The sequence below is a fragment of the Cynocephalus volans genome, chromosome 5, assembly GCF_027409185.1.
Source record: "Cynocephalus volans isolate mCynVol1 chromosome 5, mCynVol1.pri, whole genome shotgun sequence".
Classification (NCBI taxonomy): domain Eukaryota; kingdom Metazoa; phylum Chordata; class Mammalia; order Dermoptera; family Cynocephalidae; genus Cynocephalus; species Cynocephalus volans.
This window is the reverse complement of record NC_084464.1, coordinates 40,586,447-40,606,462: the sequence shown is the minus strand read 5'-3', so window position 1 is coordinate 40,606,462 and position 20,016 is coordinate 40,586,447. Positions and strand designations below refer to the sequence as shown.

Sequence of the window (20,016 nt, the reverse complement as noted above, 5' to 3'; positions counted from 1 at the left end):
GTGGCCATCTTGTGTCAGAGTACTTTTGCCCCTTTTATATAGTAGGGAGTGGAAGGATAACTTTGTTACTTGCTTTAACAATCCAATTTTCTAAAGAATCTCTTATAATAGAGTAATATTTGCCAATATTGAAGGAAAAAAATAAACCACCTTCAAAAATATCTGAAAACTATTATCTGCAAGTAATGAATCTGGAGAGAACAGAAGGTAATATGGTTCTTCAAGGTTACTCTCCTCTAAATCAATGGTCACGATGATGAGAGTTGGGGTGGAGAAACCTGAGGCAGTTTAGTACTTACTTGTAGCTATTTTTAGAATTAAATCAGATATTCCATGAAAAGTGTATGGATGAATGATACCTTACAATAGGTGATTATGTACATGTGTGCATACATAATTTATATATATACCATAATATATAATGTAATATTTATATATATTTGCTAGTATCACCAAATTTATTTTCTCTGACTTGTAAACAAGCAGTAGACTGATTCTGAAATACTTTCCTAAATAAGTACAATGAGAAAGTAAGCACTGAGTTAATTATCATGAAGTTGGTAAACAAATACAATTTCTTATGTTTCTTATCTATTGCTACATAATAAATTACTTCATCTTTGATGGCCCCATCTCTGAAGCTGTACAGCTCTTCTGCCTCATTCTAATCTCTCATGAGAACAGAGTTGCACATTAAAACTACACTGATTATGAAGCATGATTATCCATCAGTTGATAAAGCTGAGCAATGAATACATGAGAATTTATTATAATATTCATTTTGCCCTTTTATATGTTGAAATATTCTGCAATAAAGAGAAAAGGAAAAAAACTTCACTGACTTCTACAAGAAGAAATAAACAACTTGAATAACCCTGTATCTATCAAAGAAATCGAATCAATAATCAATAATCTTCCAAAACAGAAAACATTAGGATCAGATGGGTTCACTAGTGAATTTTAACAAACATTTGGGAAAGAAATTAAGTGAATTCTCTATAATCTCTTTCAGAAGATAGAAGCAGAGGGAATACTTCTTAACTCATTTTATGAGGCCAGCATTAGCCTAATCCCCAAACCAAAGACATTACAAGATAAGGAAACTACAGACCAATATCTCTCATGAACATAGATGCAAAAATTCTCAAGAAAATATCAGCAAATGGAAGTGCAGACATATAAAAGGAAGCTTTGGGGGCTGGGAGGGGCCAGGAAGCATGTGGGAACTCTCTGAACTTTCCACTCAGTTTTGCTGTGAACCATAAACTGCCCTAAAAAATAAAGGCTACTTTTAAAAAAGTAAATTAGTGAATACCAAGTTCATTTTCTCCATTGTAGTATTTTAATTTAATAAATTAAGGCAGCACACCTGTTTTTTGTCATCTAGTGGAGGAGCCAGATTTTCTTCTCAAATTATTCAGTAATAATGAAATCCTTCCCTCATGGGGGAGCACCTTGCAACATGAAATTTCAGTGTAGGTGGTTGTACAGTTTTCAGTAGTCTCCCCACCTCCACTGCCTTTTCAAAAGATAATAACGAAGTGGGTTTATCTGTATGAAGGAAGTTATTGTGAAAGTGGACAGAGCAAAGGGCATTAAAGTTTCTTAATTATGTACCAAGTAGCAAGGGCTGAGGTTTGGACCTGGATTATGACCCTGTTTTGCAGGAGCACTTTTCATGGTCTAGAAGCAGGGTCCTAGCAGTAGCTGTGCAGTACGAGTTCGCTCACATTTTTTTATGAGGAGATGCAGCTTTATGAACTGGGCCAATCCTAGTCTCCCCGACTCGTCATACAACTGGAAACCACTTCCTTTGCCTTCTCTTTCTCTATGGATAGGCTGCTGGCAGAGGCTGCAGATATAATGACACACTTACTGTGTTGCCTTCCTGAGGTCACTTTTTCTTTTCTTTTCTTGAATAGTCTATTTTTTAGAGCAGTTTCAAGGTCACAGCAAAATTGAGAGGAAGGTACAGAGGTTTCCAATATACCCCTGTCCTCACACATGCACAGCCTGCCCCACCAACACCCCAAACCAGGGTGCTACATTTGTTACGATTGATAAACCTACATTAACACACTATTTTCATTCAAAGTTCACAGTTCACATTAGGGTTCGCTCTTTGTGTTGTACAATGGATGGATTTTGGTGAAAGTATAATGACATACATCCACCATTCCAATATCATACAAAGTATTTTCACTGCCTAAAAAATCCTCAGTGCTCGGCCTATTCATCCCTTCCACCCTCCAATCCCTGGCAACCATTGATCTTTTTACTGTCTCCATAGTTTTGCCTTTCCAAAATGTCATATGGTTAGAATCATACTCATACATAATTGTCTTTTCACACTGTCTTCTTTCGCTTAGCAATATGCGTATAAGTTTCCTCCATGTCTTTTCATGACTTGATAGCTCATTTCTTTTTAGCACTGAATAATATTCCATTGTCTGGATATACCACAGTTTATTTATCCATTTACTTACTGAAAGACAGCTTGCTTGCTTCCAAGTTTGGGCATTATGAATAAAGCTGCTATAAACACTGTGTGCAGGTTTTTATGTGGACATAAGTCTTCAACTCCTCTGGATAGATACCAAGAAGTGTGGCCGCTGGATCATCTGGTAAGAGTATGTTTAGTTTAATAAGAAACTGCAAACTGTCTTCCAAAGCGGCTGTATCATTTTGCATTCCCACCAGCAGTGAATGAGGGTTCCTGCTGCTCCACGTCTTCTTCAGCATTTGGTGTGGTCAATGTTCTGCATTTTGGCCATTCTAACAGGTGTGTATGGTATCTCATTGCTGTTTTAATTTGTATTTCCCTGATCACATGATGTGGAGCAACTTTTCATAAGCTTATTTGCCATCTGTATATCTTCTTTGGAGAGATGTCTGTTCAAATCTTTTGCTTATTTTAGATCGGATTGTTTTCTAATTGTTGCGTTTTAAGAGCTCGTTGTATATTTTGGATACCAGTCCTTTATCAGACGTGTACTTTGTGAATATTTTCTCCCAGTCTATGGCTTGTCTTCTCATTCTCTTGAGACCGTCTTTCGCAGTGGTGACGTTTTTAATTTTAATGAAGTCTAACCTTCCCAATCACTTCTTTCACGGATCATGCCTTTGGTATTGTCACTGTTACTTTTGAAGAGTCGCTATTCTCTGCTGTATAACTTCTGAAGCAAGAGACAAAAGCACTCGTGCCGGCGGCTGCTGCAGCTGTCTGAGGGCAGAGACGCGCTTTCGGTGGATTTTAGCGCCGCCGCTGCGGCTGCGGGAGCTCCTGGCCGGAGCAGATCCCGGGTACGGCTGTTGCGTCCAGGCTCGTTCTTCTGACAGCAGCGGTGCAGACTCGGGAGAGATGAGAGGGAAGAGAAGCTGACGCGTGGACCGAAGAAAGAGGGAAACAAGCAAACGCGCCTTCTTAAATCTAGGCTCTTCATGAAGCCAAAGTTCACAGATAAAGCTGACAAGGCTCCGGTGTCAGGTGGGCTACATGGCCTGGGTGGCCCGATTCATTCCCTGTGCGCACAAAGATTAGGGCCAGATTTTTACGTTTTCATCTATCTGGACAGTTTCTTCTCCGAGAGGGTCAAGTGAGGAAGGGCAACTCCAAAGGTGCATTTGACCATTCAACCTATTCAGCTGCGGGGAATTGGGGTCGCATTTTCCATGAGTCTTTGTCTAACAGAAATTTTTTTCAAAGGGTCCTGAAAAGTCCCTTAATGCTTTTCGCCTGGGATTCCACTGGGCCAGCAGGAGAAGGACCAATCGTGTTAAAGCTACTAAAATTGCGCTCTGCTCTCAGTAACTGCGCGAGCTGGATGTTGTCGGTGTGTCCGGGAAGGAGGCTACTTGGATGAAATTTGGACGAGGCTTTAGGTGAAATTTATCCTCAGAGCCTGCCACTGCCTGTTTGAACGCAAAATAGTAGAGTACGATTTTGTGAAATGCTTCCAGCTTTTAACAGGACGGGAATTCTATCCCAAAACTGCCACATATCTGGGGATGTAGCTCAGTGGTAGAGCGCATGCTTCGCATGTATGAGGCCCCGGGTTCGATCCCCGGCATCTCCAGAGAAGTTCTTTATTCTGCTTTTTGCTTAATTATTAAATAAGATATTTCAGTCCTTTCTCATTTTTGTCATTATCATTTCTTCTAAATCGAGCTGCTTTCTTTTTGTTTACTTTTCTTCCACTTGGTTAGCCAGCCATAGCCATATTCTCTGCTTCCTGAAAATTTCCCTGAGGTGTTTTATGATGCGGTGATCAGTACAAAGTCAGAGGCACAATTCAGAAGCAAATTTATCCTATGAATGCACCAGGAAGAGGAAGTTCAGCTGCGTATCAAAGAATGCTTAAGCTCAATTCAACGAAGCCCCACCCATTCCCACTCCCCAGTGGAAAACAATCGGTGAAAACAAAATACTCAGTAATTTTTTGTAGGGGCAGGGAAGGGGTGAGGTGGGGAAGGGGAAAATAGCAAGCCTTTTCAGTATTGAGGTGGGAGTTGCATATCAACACTCAAGGATCCACCCTAGGGCCATAGGATCACGTGGATCTTGTACTATAGTTACTAACCTGGTGACCGTTTTGTCACTGCATCTTTGGCCTTACTCAAGGTTTCTGTGCAGGGGAGCTGGTCATAGTCCCGCGAAGGAGGAAAATAGTAAAGGTTGGAAATAGCCTGTGAAAATGGAAGGCAAAGTTGGTTAGAAACCCATAATAGACTGCCTGACAGCACTGAGAACCCAACTGAGGTTGCATTCTGGGCAAATGTAATTAAATGAATTTTTAGGCTGATGTGATTTCTACATTGAACTTATGTTCATTCCTTGATTCAGTTGAGTGCTTTTGAATAGTGATAGTGAATTTACTTTATTGTTTCTGTTCACATTAAAAAATAAGGGCAACATATATTTCTCTGTCATTGTTGAACGGAAATCCAATCATTTATTTAATAAGTATTTGTTGGGTGGCTCCTCTATGTTACTATGTAACTGTGCTAAATTAGGGGATACAACTGAACAAGAGAGAGATAGCCAGCATACAAACAATATTTCCAACTCTGTATTACAATTACCATATTGGAGGTTTGTAAAAAATACACTGGAAAACAAGAGGGTAGGATCAACTCTTCTTGAGGAAGTAAGCCGGGGGGGAACCTTCACAAAAGAAGAGATACTTATGATGTGTACGAATGAGTGGGGTATTTTACAACTGGAAATGAGGATTGTGATGTTACTCTACTCATAATAAACAGCATGCATGTGGTGTGAAGACGTAGTTACATATGGCTGAATCATAGGATGAGACAGGGAAACCATAAGAGATGATATAGGAGATGTAGGACTATATAATTTATCAAGGGTTTTGAACTCTGTATCAATCGGTGTTTTTGGTTGCAAAAAGAAAACACTGAATGTGGTTAACCTAAGTGGAAAAGAATATCTAGTTGGCCAGGTTTAGATCAATGTCAAAAGCCTCAAAAAGCAAGCATCCGACTCTAAAAATGTCAGGTTCCCTAAACAGAATAAAGGAGTTCAGCGACCAAAAAAAATTTTTTCTAATGACTATGTCTTCATTTATGCTTTCCTAGAGGATTCACTAGCCAATGAGGAGATAATAAAGCATTATAAACAAGAGATTATCACAATCAGATTTTAATTTTACAAAGTTAATCCTGTAAATAATGTGAAAAATGGATTGGGAATGGTGGTGAAATGATATGAAAACAAGACTAGTTCAGATATTATTGCAAGAATCTAGATGAGTCATGGCGGGGGCCTTCAGGGAAGAGTAAGTTTTGGAACATAGAGACCTGTCCTATGACCACTCCTTAGGAACCAGAGTGAGAGCAGTCAGAGGCTTGAACTTCCCAGGGGCCCGAATTTGAGGTACTGCTGACTTGTTTTCCTAGAGATTAAGATCCATCAAGACCCAACTCAAGGATGAGGCTAAATTTTAAGAGTCCTACCTGTCCCAATCTCTTAATTTCTCAATTGGCCATTTCTTCCCATCCATTTTTCACTTCCAGTGCGATCTTTTGGACTGTGGGGAATATTTAATTTACTTGGAAAACACTTGATCAGCTAAACTTACTGTCTCACAATTCCACTATCCCAGTTCACCACTGCAGGCACATGGCCCTCTAATTCTCTATCCTGTCCTATACCTTCATCTCCATGTTCCACTGTCCTCCCATTTCAATGATGTAAACTTGCAACTTGTCTCTCCTGCGTATTTCAGCTCTGCCCTTTGTAACTCATGTTTCCAAGTTAACAACCCACTATCCTCAACCACTTATCTTAATATTCCTGCATTAACTTAAATCTGGATCTCCCTAACAACACTGCTACTTAAAGTAGAAACTACACGTTCTCCAACCTCAGGATCAGGAGGAAGTTTAGTAACTCCTGAGGCCACATTCCTATTTCCAAACTATTACATTTCTATCTGCATTTTAAAAAATTCTGTTTCTTGGAAGCTTTGCTTTATACAACTATCTCACATTTCTCATCAAGAAGACTTTTCCTAATTTAACAGAGACTTCTTGCCTGCTTTCTTCCACTCACCCCTGATGACTTTAGCAGCTGTGTAGACAGATCATCCAGAATCCCAGCTTCTCATTCCTTTGATCTCTCTTTTCCCAATAACCTTTATTTCCACTCTACTTTTCTTGCTCACACCCATGACCATGCTCTGGACATTGTCATGAATCAATATTATGCCAAAATAATAAATCCATGGAATATAGAGTAGTTTTTAAGGACATGAACTCTGGGATTAGAATGCTAAGGTTAAATCTCAGCTTCTTCACTACATGTCACCTGAGGCAGACCTTTTAATTGATTTAAGCCTCGGTTTTATTATCTGTAAAGTGGGGGAAATAATGGTGCCAACTCACAGGACTGTGTAATATTAAATAAAATGATACATCTAATGTGCTTAGCACAGTAACTCTCTCATGGTATGAACTCAATGAATATTAAATATGTATATAAAGATTAATTGAGTTAAAACTTATAATAGCACTTGGGATGATACCTTGCAGCGATATACATGCTCAACAGATGTTAGCATCTGTTATTATTAATATTATTACTATTTGCATTATTTCCCTATCGGTGCCATAAATTTAATGGACTAAAACAACACAAATTTTTGTCTTATACTTCTGGGGTTCAGAAATCTGAAATGGGTTTCACTTGACTAATATCAAGGTGTCAGCTGGGCTGTGTTTCTTCTGGAGGCTTTAGGGAAGATCAGTTTTCTTCCCTTTTCCAGCTTTCAGAGTTTGCTTGAATTCCTTGAATTGTGGCTCCTTCCTCCATCTTTCTTCAAATCCAGCAGTGCAGCATCTTCAAATGTCTCTCTGACTCTGACCATGCTGCCTCCCTCTTTCACTTATAAAGGCTTTTGTGATTACATTGGACCCACCCAAATAATCCAGAATAATCTCTCTGTCTCAAGGCCATTAAATTAATCAATCTGCAAAGTCCCCTTTGCCATATAAGTTAACATATTCACAGTTTCAGGAATTAGGACATGAACATTTTGGGGGGACATTATTCTGCTTACTACAGTATCCTACTCCCTAATCCTAATCTTTCTTTTCTGGCATTCTCATCCAGTTATTTCCACAACTTCTGTTCTTCTACTAAATTGCAACTTTCATTTCCTTAACATTTCTTTCTTCCCATGAACCTTTCTGTTCCTATCTTTCCTTGCCTCCATATCCAGCATAGCTTCCTTGTTCCTCCCCTTCACCCACACTTTGACAACGTCCTCAAACTCCTTTGTTTCATACTGAACATTCTCCTTCAGAAGTCTAACTGCAGATATTCCAAATATGCCTTAAATACTCCATGCAGACTGCTGAATAGAGAATATCACACACCTTTGAAGATTAGTGCTGCTTTAAATATCAAGGAGGGCTTCATTACCCACTCTGGGAGGCAAGTGCCCAGAACCTCTCCTACCTTCCCACCCAGGACAAGGTCTGGGAAGCTCAGGCTGCTGCTGCTGCTCCCTTTTCCCAATCAGAATCAAAGCAAAGAGGCCAGGCGACTGCTGCACCCTCTTCTGGGGTGGGTCCCTGAGGCAGTGCTGTCTTCACCATCACTTCCTGCATACAGATTCAACTAGTGTCATCTTCAGAGAGGCAAGAAGAATTAGTGGAATCATTCTGGCCTTTGTGACTTTGGGTTTAGATAAGACTTTAGGGAAGTTCAGTGCAACCCTTCATTTCAGAGGCAAGGAAAGTTAAGCACAGAGAGGACAGGTGACTTATCTGTTTCCTTCACTGCAACCCCTCTCTTCTTCAGATTTCCCTATTAGGAGTTATAGTAGCCACTTCAAAATTCTTCTCTTTCTTGAAACATCTAATCCTAGTTTCTGTCCCTTCAGCTGAGGACTTTGACTCCTATTTCAAACAAAAATGACATCAAATGAAAGCTACCTTACCTTCCTTCATCAACTTATAAATGTATCTATATGTATATCCATCCTTTTTTTCATTCCTGTCTGCTAAACTGGAAGAAATACCCTTTGTTTCAGTGCTACACAAGCTTTATTACATATAAAATCACAAAATCCTTTTGCTAAAATGAAAATTCCACAGGCCTGGGGTGAGGCCTGAGACTCCACATTTATCATTAGCTCCCAAGTGTTGCAGACACTGCTGGGTTCTATGCTATACTTTTAGTAGCAAGACCTTAACCCATCTAGGGCCAGTCTTCCAACCGTCCCCAGGCCATCATGTCTTGCTTTCACAGGGACCTTGCTCTATCGATTATTCTTACTGTCTCCTATCTTCAGTCTCTCTCTCTCTCTCTACTAGTTCTTGCCATTACTATTTAAAATGATTCAAGCTTCTTCCATACTGAAAAAACAATCTCTCCTGGCTCCATGTTCTCTTACAGACACTGCTTTCTCTTTCTTCCTACTTCTGCCACATTTCTTGAAACCGGTATCTCTGTGTCTCCAATCCTCAACTCACTCTCATTTTTCTACCCTTGAAATATAACTTTGACTCCTAGAATTTCAGTGAAAAGGTTCTTACCACAGTCACCAATGATGCCTTTGTCTCTAAATCTAATGGACATGTTAGTCTTCACTTACTGAGACACATTTCAGAATTTGACACCAACGATCATTCCTCTGAAACACCTTTCCCCTTACCTTTCAAAGATAAGACACTGTATTGAGTTCACCTAAATTATTTGAAAGATCTCTTTTGCTTTTTGGTTAAGTGTGGGTGTTTTTCAGCATTCAGACCTAGAAATTCTTTCTTCATACTCTACACATTCTTCCTAAGCATTCTTAAATATTAAAATTGCTTTAAATATCCTTTATGTGCTGCTGTTTTTCTGATATCTATCTTTAGTTCCTGTCACCTTCACAAGTGTCAAATCCATAAAGCCCACAGCACATCTCTGCTTTATTAATCCACAGGCACCTTGCCCTGTTCCTCCCATGCATGTCTAACCACTCACCGAGAATTCTCAGTGCTAACCTCCATTATCTCTCAAAACCATACATTACTTTCCCACTCATTTATTCTAGTTTGCATCTCCAGCAATTCTTCAAACTTTTTGTAAATATCCGTAAGTCATCTTCCTTTCTCTCCTGCACTGGACTTTTCTGGGAAAGTCCTCAATCCTAGCTAAGACTAACTATGCACCTAGTCCATCCCAGTGCATGAGAAGCCAAAGTTTTCCAGAGAAACACATCCAATCATGCTTATGTGATCATTTTAAATTCACAGCAATAAATATGAAATGGGTATCCAATGTTGCCTCAGTATCATTCCCTAGTGAATTTTCTTTCCCTCTCTTAATAATAGCCATTTCTCTTCTTACTTTTTCTCCTAAAATCTCCTACATTTTCTCCTTTCACCTTTTATACTCAATTGAGGGCTTAGCTTAATATATCATTTAAAAAAATTAGAAGCAATCAGATAGAAAACCCCATATTTTTCCATTATGTACAACTGTAAAGATATACTCTATTTTTCTACTGCTACTGTGGACAAAGTATATTAAATTTTTGGAAAATTCCATTTGTGTTATTGATCCTTCTCTGTCTTCAGTTCTGAAGCTATTTTCCCCTGTAATTAATTATTTTCTTTTCTTTGTTATTAATTTCTCCCTGCATAAATATGTGTTCTCATACCTCCTACCCTAAAAACAAACCCAAACCAAACAAAAATAAAAGAACAAAGAAAAAAAAAAGAGGAAGCAAAACAAAACAAAACTTCAGTGACTCTACATCTCCCTCTAGATATTGCTTCATATCTCTGCTTTTTTTTTGAATTAATAGACTTTATTTTGGGGGGCAGTTGTAGGTTTAAAAATTAAGCAGGAAGTACAGATAGTTCCCATATACCCCTTCACTGCCCCACCCCCTCAATTTCCCCTATTATTAACATCTTGTATTAGTGTGATATATTGTTACAACAGATGAACCAATGTTAATACATTATTATTACCTAAAGTCCAAAGTTCACATTAGGATTCATTCCTGGTGTTATGTACTCTATCGGTACAAATGTATAACGCTGGGTATCCACCATTGCAGTATCATGCAGAATAGTTTCACTGCCCTAAAAATCCTCTGTGCTCCACATATTCATCAAGCCCTCCCTTCCAACCCCTCAGTCTCTGGGAACCACTGATGTTTCCACTGTCTCCACAGTTCTGCCTTTCCCAGAATGTCAAATATTCCAAATAGTACAGTATGTAGCCCTTTCAGATTAGCTTCTTATCACTTAGTAATATGCATTTAAGTTTTCTCTTTTCATGATAGCTCATTCATTTGTAGCACTGAATAATATTCCATTGTCTGGATGTACCACAGTTTGTTTATCCAGTCGCCTACTGAAGGACATCTTGCTTGTTTCCAAGTGTTGGCAATTGTAAATAAAGCTGCGATAAACATCTGTGTGCAGGTTTTTGTGTGCACTTAAGTTTTTAGCCCTTTTGGATGGATACCAAACAATTGTGACTGCTGGGTCTTATGGTATCATAAGAGCATTTGGTGTTGTTGGTGTATTAGATTTTAGCTACTCTAATAGGTTTGTAGTGGCATCTCATTTTGATTTGTAATTGCCTAATGGCAAAGGATATTAGCATCTTTTCATGTGCCTATTTGCTATCTGTATGGCTTCTTTGGTGAGGAGTCTGTTCAGAGTTTTTGCTTTTTTTTAAAATTGGGTTGTTTCCTTCTTATTGAGTGTTAAGAGTTCTTTTTGTATTTTGGATATCAGTTCTTTATTAGTAAGTAGAAAAAACAAACTCAGTTTCTCCTACTATACTCTCACAACAAAGATCACTACTATGACCTCTGATCACCAAAATGTGTGTGGGGATTTCTCCCCACCAGTAACCAGTTCTGCAGCAGACACCAGCTGGGTGTCCTCTAATTTAATTTAATTCTGACACTGTCATGCTGGACAACTAGTAAAAATCCTGATAAAAGGGATTGCTCTGTCTCCTCCTTTTTTGCCTCCCCTTTGTGTGATTATAAAAATACTGAAGCTCTATTTGTACCTTGGAGCTCTTCTCAAGGCAACTTGGAAGTGTCTTCCCATGCTGCAGTTACTCATATTGGTTCAAATAAACTCTTTGTGGTTTAAACCATGCCTCAGTTTCCCTCCTTGGGCTGAAAATCTATATCTAGATTTATTTTTTTGCATGCAGATGTCCAAGTTGTTCCATCTGTTGAAGAGACTTGTTGAGAATTCTTTCTCTGCTCTTTATCATGACAAAAATTTCTTAAAAGAAATGTTTGTAACTAATATCTCTTCCTCTTTACCTCATTGTTTTCACAGACTACTCTATTAAAGCTTCTATTCTCTCCTTTTCAATTGAATTTAAAGTAATCAATGAGCTCCATGATGACAAATGATCACATCTTCCTGTTTATTGAAGTAAACTTGTAGGTAAGGCAATTGTACACTAATTCTTAGTTTAAATGCTCTCTTCTCTGAATTTCTGTGGATCTATACTCTTTTCCTTTTTCTTCTCCATCTCTGAATGTTCCCTCTTGACTTCTAAATGCTAGAAGTTCCCAAAGATCTGTCCTGGGTCCCATCTCTTTTCTCTACACACATTCTTCTTAGGGAACCTTAATCAATTCTATGCCAAAGAAAACAAAGTCTATCTGTCTAGACGTGATATGTCTCAGCAATGCAAACTTACAAATTTTACTGCCTGCTTAACATCTCCGCATGGATGTCTAATAGGCAACTCTAACTTAACATGATCAAAAATAAAGCCTCATTTTTTCCTTTCCCTCCACACATCTTTTCACTCCTTTTCATATTGGTACGTGGGCACTGCTATCCACTCAGTTGCTGAATCCTTAACCTGGATGTTTTATTTTGCCTGCCATCCAACAGATCACCAAATCTACACCTCAAAAATGTATCTTGAATTTAACCAAATCTCTCTTCCACTTTAAATTATCTAGACCACAAATATTCATTCAACAAATATAGATTAATCCAATAACTAACCATGTCAAGTTAGAGGAGCAACTAAGTGTGAGACACTCTTCTAGGTACTATAGATACAACAGTGAACAAAATAGACAAATTCTCTCCACTTAATGAGCTTACATTCTAGTAGACATCACATTCTCCTGCCAAGATTATCATAGTAGCTGCCTGACTAGTCACCCAGCATCTCTAGTCTCCCTAAAATCCATGCTCTGTATGGCAGCCAGAATTATCTTTGTAAAATACGTATCATGTTATGTCAGTTTCCTCCCTACAATTCTGTTTCAGTTAGCATATTTCCTGCTTCAGGTAACAGGAAACCTGACCATCAGCAGTTTAAATGAGAATGGGTTATTAGTCCCACATATCAAGAGATGTGAAGCAAGGGCTGACAAGCATCTCAACAATATCTTCAAGGACACAGGTGCCTTGCATCTTTCCATTCTGCCATCCTCAAGAGTCAGTGCTGTCTCTTTCATAATTACAGCAGCTCCAATCACTGTGTCTTCTTTCCAAACTAGTGTTTCAAGCAGGAAAATAAAGCCAAAGGCAGAAGAACATTTTCCCTTAGCACATTTTTCTTCTATCAAAAGAAGTACATTTCCCAGAAAGCCCTAAGGAAGGCTTGCACTTACATTGCACTCGCCAGAACAGTGTCACATACACATACCTGGACCAACTACTATCAGAAAGGAGTAGGCTACAATAGTTAAATTTAGATAAGTGTTTCTCCATAAGGCCAGTTCCACTTGGACAGTTGTAGGAGGACTGGTTTTCACAGAGACTAGGGGCTGCTACAGGCATCTAGTGGGCAAGGGTGAGGATATTTTACAAATGTACACAAAGTGGCTCATAATCAGAAATTACCCTGCATTCTGCAAGATTTTCATATGTTCCCTGGGAAATTCATGCGGGTAAATAAACAAAACAAACAAACAGACAATCTGTTTATAGTTTCTGAACTTTGAATAAACACAAAGTTCTTTTATTTCTGAACACTTTTTATATACAGTGGATAATCCGGGAATGTGACTGCTTTGCAATTTATGGAAATATTATGTTTTCTTTGGATCTTTCTAAGAATTATGTACTATTTTGGAAAATCAGTTTGTCAAGGTGGCACTGCTCTTGGCTTTAAACATACAACACAACACACCTGTGCCTTCTTTTGTATTTGTTTCATTAATTTTTTGTTTTTGTTTCATTCACATGGATTTTTGTAAAGGTACAAAAACTTGACTATACCGTATATTTTCTAAAGTAGTCATTCCCAAGTGAAGGAAATACATATTGTTTTATTTTATATTTTAAACTTTTATTTCTCCTTTGAATACTAGTTAGGGAGCCTTACTGCTATGGGAAGAAAATTATGGATATATCTAGTTTAAATTAACTGTGAGTTTATTTCAGGATACTAAAGAAATGTGTTAAAAAATATTTGTTGTAAAGGGAGAGTATTGGTTCTGTTAAGGTTAAGAACCATGGCTTAAGTACATTATGATTCAGCCCCTGTGGCTAGACACATTCTTGCCTGAACAAAATTAAGTCTTTGCATACTAAGGAGGGACTGAAGGACTGTTAGATAAACAACCAAGAGACGTTGCCCCTTTCCTGAGCTCCATTACACTTAGCATGAAATTCCAACTCTTATCTATCTTTACAAAACTGCAGACATTGGCCTCCTGTCTAGCTCTGACTTTTTCAAGCTTCAACCACACTAACCTTTTTTATAGTTCTAGAACTTACTAAAGTAATTCCTACCATAGGGCCTGGTACCTTATCTGTTCCTTCTTCGTGGAATATTCTCTTTCCTTATCTTTATATTATTGACTCATTATCATTCAGATCTCACTTCTTTCCACTTCTAGTGGCCTCCCTCTCTCTGTCCTTCCAGTTCAGGGGAACACTCTTTCCAGGAGCTGAGACTGTCTTCAAGGCATGATGGTGTCGGGGCTCAGAGACCGTTACCCCAAAATATGGTGCTTTGATATGCCCGAATAAAGAAGCAGCCTCAACATGCCCCCCATTCCTATCAGTCCTATTGTGACTCTTCAAAGCGCAGGATGAAGCTGTTCCCTTATCTGCTTAAAGTCCAGATCTGCCAAAGAATAAGACAATTACCTCTGATTCTCTCCCTGAGTTTTCATTAACTTAACTCATATCACAGGAAGAAAGACTGGAGCCTGTCAATACACCTGGGCAGACTTTGTCACAGACCATTGTCTTCTATTTCGGTCCCATTCAGTATTGTGAAGAGAATCATTTACCAGTCATTGTCTGCTCTGTGGGCCCAGCAGACTTTGCCTCAGGCCACTGTATGTTCTCCAGGCTCCTTGTATCCCCCTAAGAGTCATTTATTCCTCTCTTCCTATGAAGATGGGTATACTCATATAAGTATCTGTACCCCATTGGTCAATCATTCTGCAATTCCCCTATGCTATGCGCATTCAAATAAAATTTTTTATGCTTTTTCTTCATATAAATCTAAATTTCTCAGTGATTTTTAGTGAACCTTCAGGGATGAGGAGGAAACTTTCTAGTGGCCCCTAAAATGGCACAATATGAACCTATTGAATTGTCCCCAACCTTGGTGGCCTTTCAGGAAAAGACAGAAATGCCTAAAACATGGAATGAATACACCCCCAAAATATATCCACCAAAATTTCCCCCTCCGGCCTCCTAAGACAACTCATCATCAGCTTCCTCTCCATGCTCTTTACGGTCCTGCTTTTTGCTCTCCCAAGTAAGGAATTTTGGTTAACCCATATGAATATTTCAGATGATTGTCTTAAAGGGAGCCCATCCTTCCTCTATTACCAAAGAATAGTCAACTCTTTAGAAACAATGACTTACACTTAGATTTCTCGAATCTGTGCAGTGTGTGGATTCCTTTTTAAGAAATTATTAAGGTCTCATTTTTAAGATTTGGTTGTCGACATACATAGTGCCTATAGTTAACAAAACTGTATTGTATACTGAAATTTTTTCCAGGAGAGTAGATATCAAGTTAAATGTTCTTACCACCAAAATAGATATTGGGAAAGAGGACAGAAGGAAACTTTTAGAGGTGTTGGATATGTTTATTACCTTGATCGTGGTGACAGTTTCATAGATGTATGCATAATTGTATACATTAAATATGTTCAGTTTTTATATATCAATTACAATGCAATAAAGCTGTTAACAAAAACTGCTAGCAGAAAAAGTTTATAAAAAAGAGATTTGTTAGGAAAAGCAAGAACAGTTTTAGGCAAATTCTCCACAATTGAGGCAAGGCTTTTCTTAGTAGTCCACTGAATGCCCTTTGAGTAATAAGGTTTTCCAGTCTGGCTGGTGTAAATAAGCACTATTCTTGCCCTGCAGGCTCATAATCCTTTCAGATTTTTCTTTCCTTTTGGGGAAAGCCTTGGGGAACTTCGTTACACACATAATGGTTATTGCTCTGCTAAATACTGGAGGGGGGCCCTCTGGATCTCCTGGGTTTTCTCTCTGTGTAATTCTATTTTTCTGGTGGTTTATCCTATGGACATCAACTGCTTTGGTCTCCCCAGACTCCCAACTTTATATCCTGGACTTAGAGAATTCACAGGGCTATACTGGTTTATTAGTCAGCGTTCTGTAGGGAAACAAAACAGAGAAAGACAGAGAGAGAGAGAGAGAGACAGAGACAGAGACAGAGAGATAGAGAGACAGAGAGAGATTGAGATTAATTTTAAGAAAATTGGTTCAAGCACTTGTGGGGAACAGCCAGTTTGAAATTTGTAGAGCTGGCCAGCAGGCTGGAAATTCCATCAAGAGTTGATATTGCAGTCTTGAGAAGGTAAAATTCCTTCCTCTTCTCTCTTTTCTCTTAAGGCCGTCAACTGTTTCAAGGAGACTCAGCACGTTATGAAGGGTAATCTGCCTTACTTAAAGTCTACTGATTCAAATGTTAATCACATATAAAAAATACTTTCATTGCAACATGTAGACTGGTGTTTTTGTTGTTGTTGTTGTTGTTGTTGTTTTTGTCTTTTTCGTGACCGGCACTCAGCCAGTGAGTGCACCGGCCATTCCTATATGGGATCCGAACCCTCAGTGGGAGCGTTGCTGTGCTCCCAGCGCTGCACTCTCCCGAGTGCGCCGCGGGCTCGGCCCTAGACTGGTGTTTTGAGCAAGCAACTGGACGCTATAGCCTAGCAAAATTGACACATAAGATTAACCATCACATTTGAATTCCCCCTTCTTGTGTTATAGCCTGGAAACACCTCTCAAGGCAGTAAGCTGTGGCGATCACTATGCTCGTATTATATCCCATTTCTCAGGGATCAATGCCCTTCTTTGCTTGATGTCCAATGTTTTGAAAACCATTTCACATATTTTGCCTTTTTAGGCATTTTTGGTTGATTCAGATGGGATAGTAATTCTGGTCTCTATTACTCTATCTTGGACAGAAGTTTCCACTTCCCCCAGTTACTAGTTCTCAAGTTTAAAGTGAATCATGTTGGAAGAAACACACACAACTATGACTGCAAAAAAATCTTGTTTCCATGAATATGTTAATAGTTGTCTGGGGCTTTGGTAAGATCTGTTCCTTGTCTTTCAAGTATGTACTGAGGTCCAGAGTGATCCATAGCTGATTATGTGAACATCAGAGCTGGAAAAGATATTTAGGATTATTACTCCCCTCCCTCCCCTGAGCAATGAGGAAGCTTTTCTGAAAGTATTGAGATTATTATATAATTGTTGAATTAGATTAATGCATTTTGTAATATTCATTGATACACATATCCCTCTAATAAACCTCATGTCCTAGTCAGTTCAGACTGCTATAACAGAATACCATAGACTTAAACAACAAACATTTATTTCTCACAGTTCTGGAGACTGGAAGTTCGAGATCAGGGTGCCAGCATCAGATCAGGGTTCCTGGTTTATAGATAGCAGTCTTCTCCTTGTATCCTCTAATGGTGGAGAAAGAGAGGGCTAGCTCACTACCTTTTCTTATAAGGGCACTAATCCCATCATGGTCTCCACGCTTATGACCTAATTACCTCCTAAAGGTCCCACTTCCTCATACCATCCTATTGGGGTTTAGGGTTTCAACATATGGATTTTGGGGGGACATAAACATGCAGTCTATAACGCCCTATTCCAGAGTGATACATTAAAAATATTTTTAAATTTTTGTTTGCTAGTTCTTAATTTATGATTTTGCCTCTATGTTCATTGGTAAAATGGTCCCGTAATTTTTCTTTCTTACATTGTCTCCATTGAGTTTGGGTATTAATATTATATATCTCCTAAAATAACTTGCAAAGTTTTTCTATTTTCTGTAATGTTTTATATAGCGTAGAGGTTATAATTTTTCTTTAAGAGTTCATTTAAAAAAACATTTTATATAAGTAAAATAGTCTCAGGCCAGAAATGATATTTTATTGTAATTTTTAAATTCCTGATTGATGTTTTAAATGGATATATATTGAATCTGATTTTCCATAACTTCTTAGGTTAGGGTCAATAATTTACATATTCTTATAAATTTTCCATTTCTTCTGGTGGAGTTGAGAGGATTCAAAGCAAATTTAATAATTTCTCACATTGAAAATCTCCTATGTAGCCACTGGAAATATTTTCCTATTTATTGATTTATACGAGGATCTATCTCTTTATCCATTCACTCATTTACTCTTTTCAAAAGACATTTCAAATATTCACTTATGCCAGATATTGTAATAAGCACTAACATACAATTAAAAATAATACAGTGGGGAGAGGGGTTTAGCCAGAAATTGGTAAAGGGCCACAAAAAATGAATACATTGTGTAATGTTGAATGTACTAATTATCCTGATTTGAGCATCACATATTGCGCACAGAGATTGATGTTCAATGCGGTACCCCACAGATATGTACAATCAATTATGTTTCAATTTTTTTAAAATTTAAAAAATTCTGGAAAGAGAAAAATGGAAAAATAAATAAATAGCGCAGTGTAGTAGCTAACCTCCGAGAGGGCTCCGGATGATCTTACCTCCTGGTAGTCACAGGCTTGTGTAGTTCCCTCCCACCTGAATCAGTTGCCGAGACTGCTAAGCAGGGAGGAATTGAGGCCTGCTGCTCACGTATGTTTAAAGACCAACAGAATTTTTTTTACACATTACTCTTAGGTAAATAATCATTAATTACCAAAAAAAAAAAAAAGACAACTTTTTGTCTGATTATCTCAAGATTCCAGACTGTTATCACAGACCACATTCCTAGAAAATCAAATAGCAATGCTAGAATAAAATGCATGGCTCTCCTCTCATGTTTCTCTTTTTATTCTGAAAACGAACAAACAAACAAAAAACAAAGCTGAAGCTCTGTAAGCAGAATGCCCGTTCTGTCTTACCTGTCAGAAGGTCATAGACCCACTGGTAAAACAATCACTGGCAAAAGGAAATGACAAAACCATAATTAATTTAGGCCACTTACTATTTAGGCAAACTGTCTACTACATGGACTAAATTCAGGTTCTCTTAGCAAGGAAAAAGGGTGAGAATTGCTGGTGTCATCTTGTCAAGCCACCTCTTCCCGCCTTGTCTCCCTCCACCTCGCTCCTCCTCCAAGCATCTTGAACACCCCTATGCCTTTGCATGTGTTGTGTCCTCAGCCCTGCTCCTCTCATTGCCCTTGGTATCCATCCCTCAGATTCGCTCACAGGCCACTGCATCCAAGGACTTCCCTGAACTCTCTAGGCAGGGGTGAAACATTCTCGGTTTGCCGCCTTGGTGAAAAAGAGGTTTGAATGTCTATGGAACCACTCCATCTGCAGAAGATAAAGCACCACGGAAGCAGAGGTTTAGCCTCAATTTCAAAAGTAACGCTTTTCTGACTTATCAGAGCGGGATCTGAGGATTCATATTCTCTGGATCTTGTATCCTCTGGATAAAATGCGGATAAGGACGCCTCCGGAAGCAACCCAACATCGTTACCCTTTGACCCTCTCAGTTGCTGAGTGACTGGAACGAGTTTATTTTTGTTTCAGAAATCCTTCCATTGGCTTCTCGTTTTCTAGGAAAAGATGCAGAGCGGTTTTTAGCGTTCCGGAAGAGGATGCAGAGATGGAGAAAGGAATTGGGGCAGTTCAGTTCTGCAATTAACGCCAGTCACTGGCAAAGCGCTTTCTATCTCTCTTGGAAGGATCTGTCCTTTGTCCCGAATAGATTTTGAAAAAGGAGAAAAGCATTCAGAAAAAGGGCGGGAAAATATTCTAAGGCTCGTTTACAAGAGAACAAATATAATTTTTTTAAAAGCTACAAGAGAGCAAATTTCATGAAGAGAGTTTGGAAAGGGAGCAGTTTTCGGAGTGGGGATGTAGCTCAGTGGTAGAGCGCATGCTTAGCATGCATGAGGTCCCGGGTTCGATCCCCAGCATCTCCACTGTTTTGTGTCTTTCCTCGGGAAACATCTTTCTTCTGCGTTACGATCACCGCCCATTTCTTTAGAACCCGAAAATTAATCATCACGCCCTAAGATGCTTGTGTCTTGCGCC

At 38.8% G+C, this 20,016-nt stretch overlaps 2 non-coding genes across 2 annotated transcripts; both read left to right on the top strand.

The window, feature by feature from the left end:
• The first annotated feature begins 4,004 nt into the window (after positions 1–4,004).
• On the top strand, positions 4,005–4,076 carry TRNAA-CGC (transfer RNA alanine (anticodon CGC)). The gene has a single exon. It is a non-coding gene; the product is annotated as a tRNA-Ala (tRNA).
• Positions 4,077–19,832: 15,756 nt separating this feature from the next.
• TRNAA-AGC (transfer RNA alanine (anticodon AGC)) lies at positions 19,833–19,904 on the top strand. Its single transcript has one exon. It is a non-coding gene; the product is annotated as a tRNA-Ala (tRNA).
• The last annotated feature ends 112 nt before the right edge of the window (positions 19,905–20,016 follow it).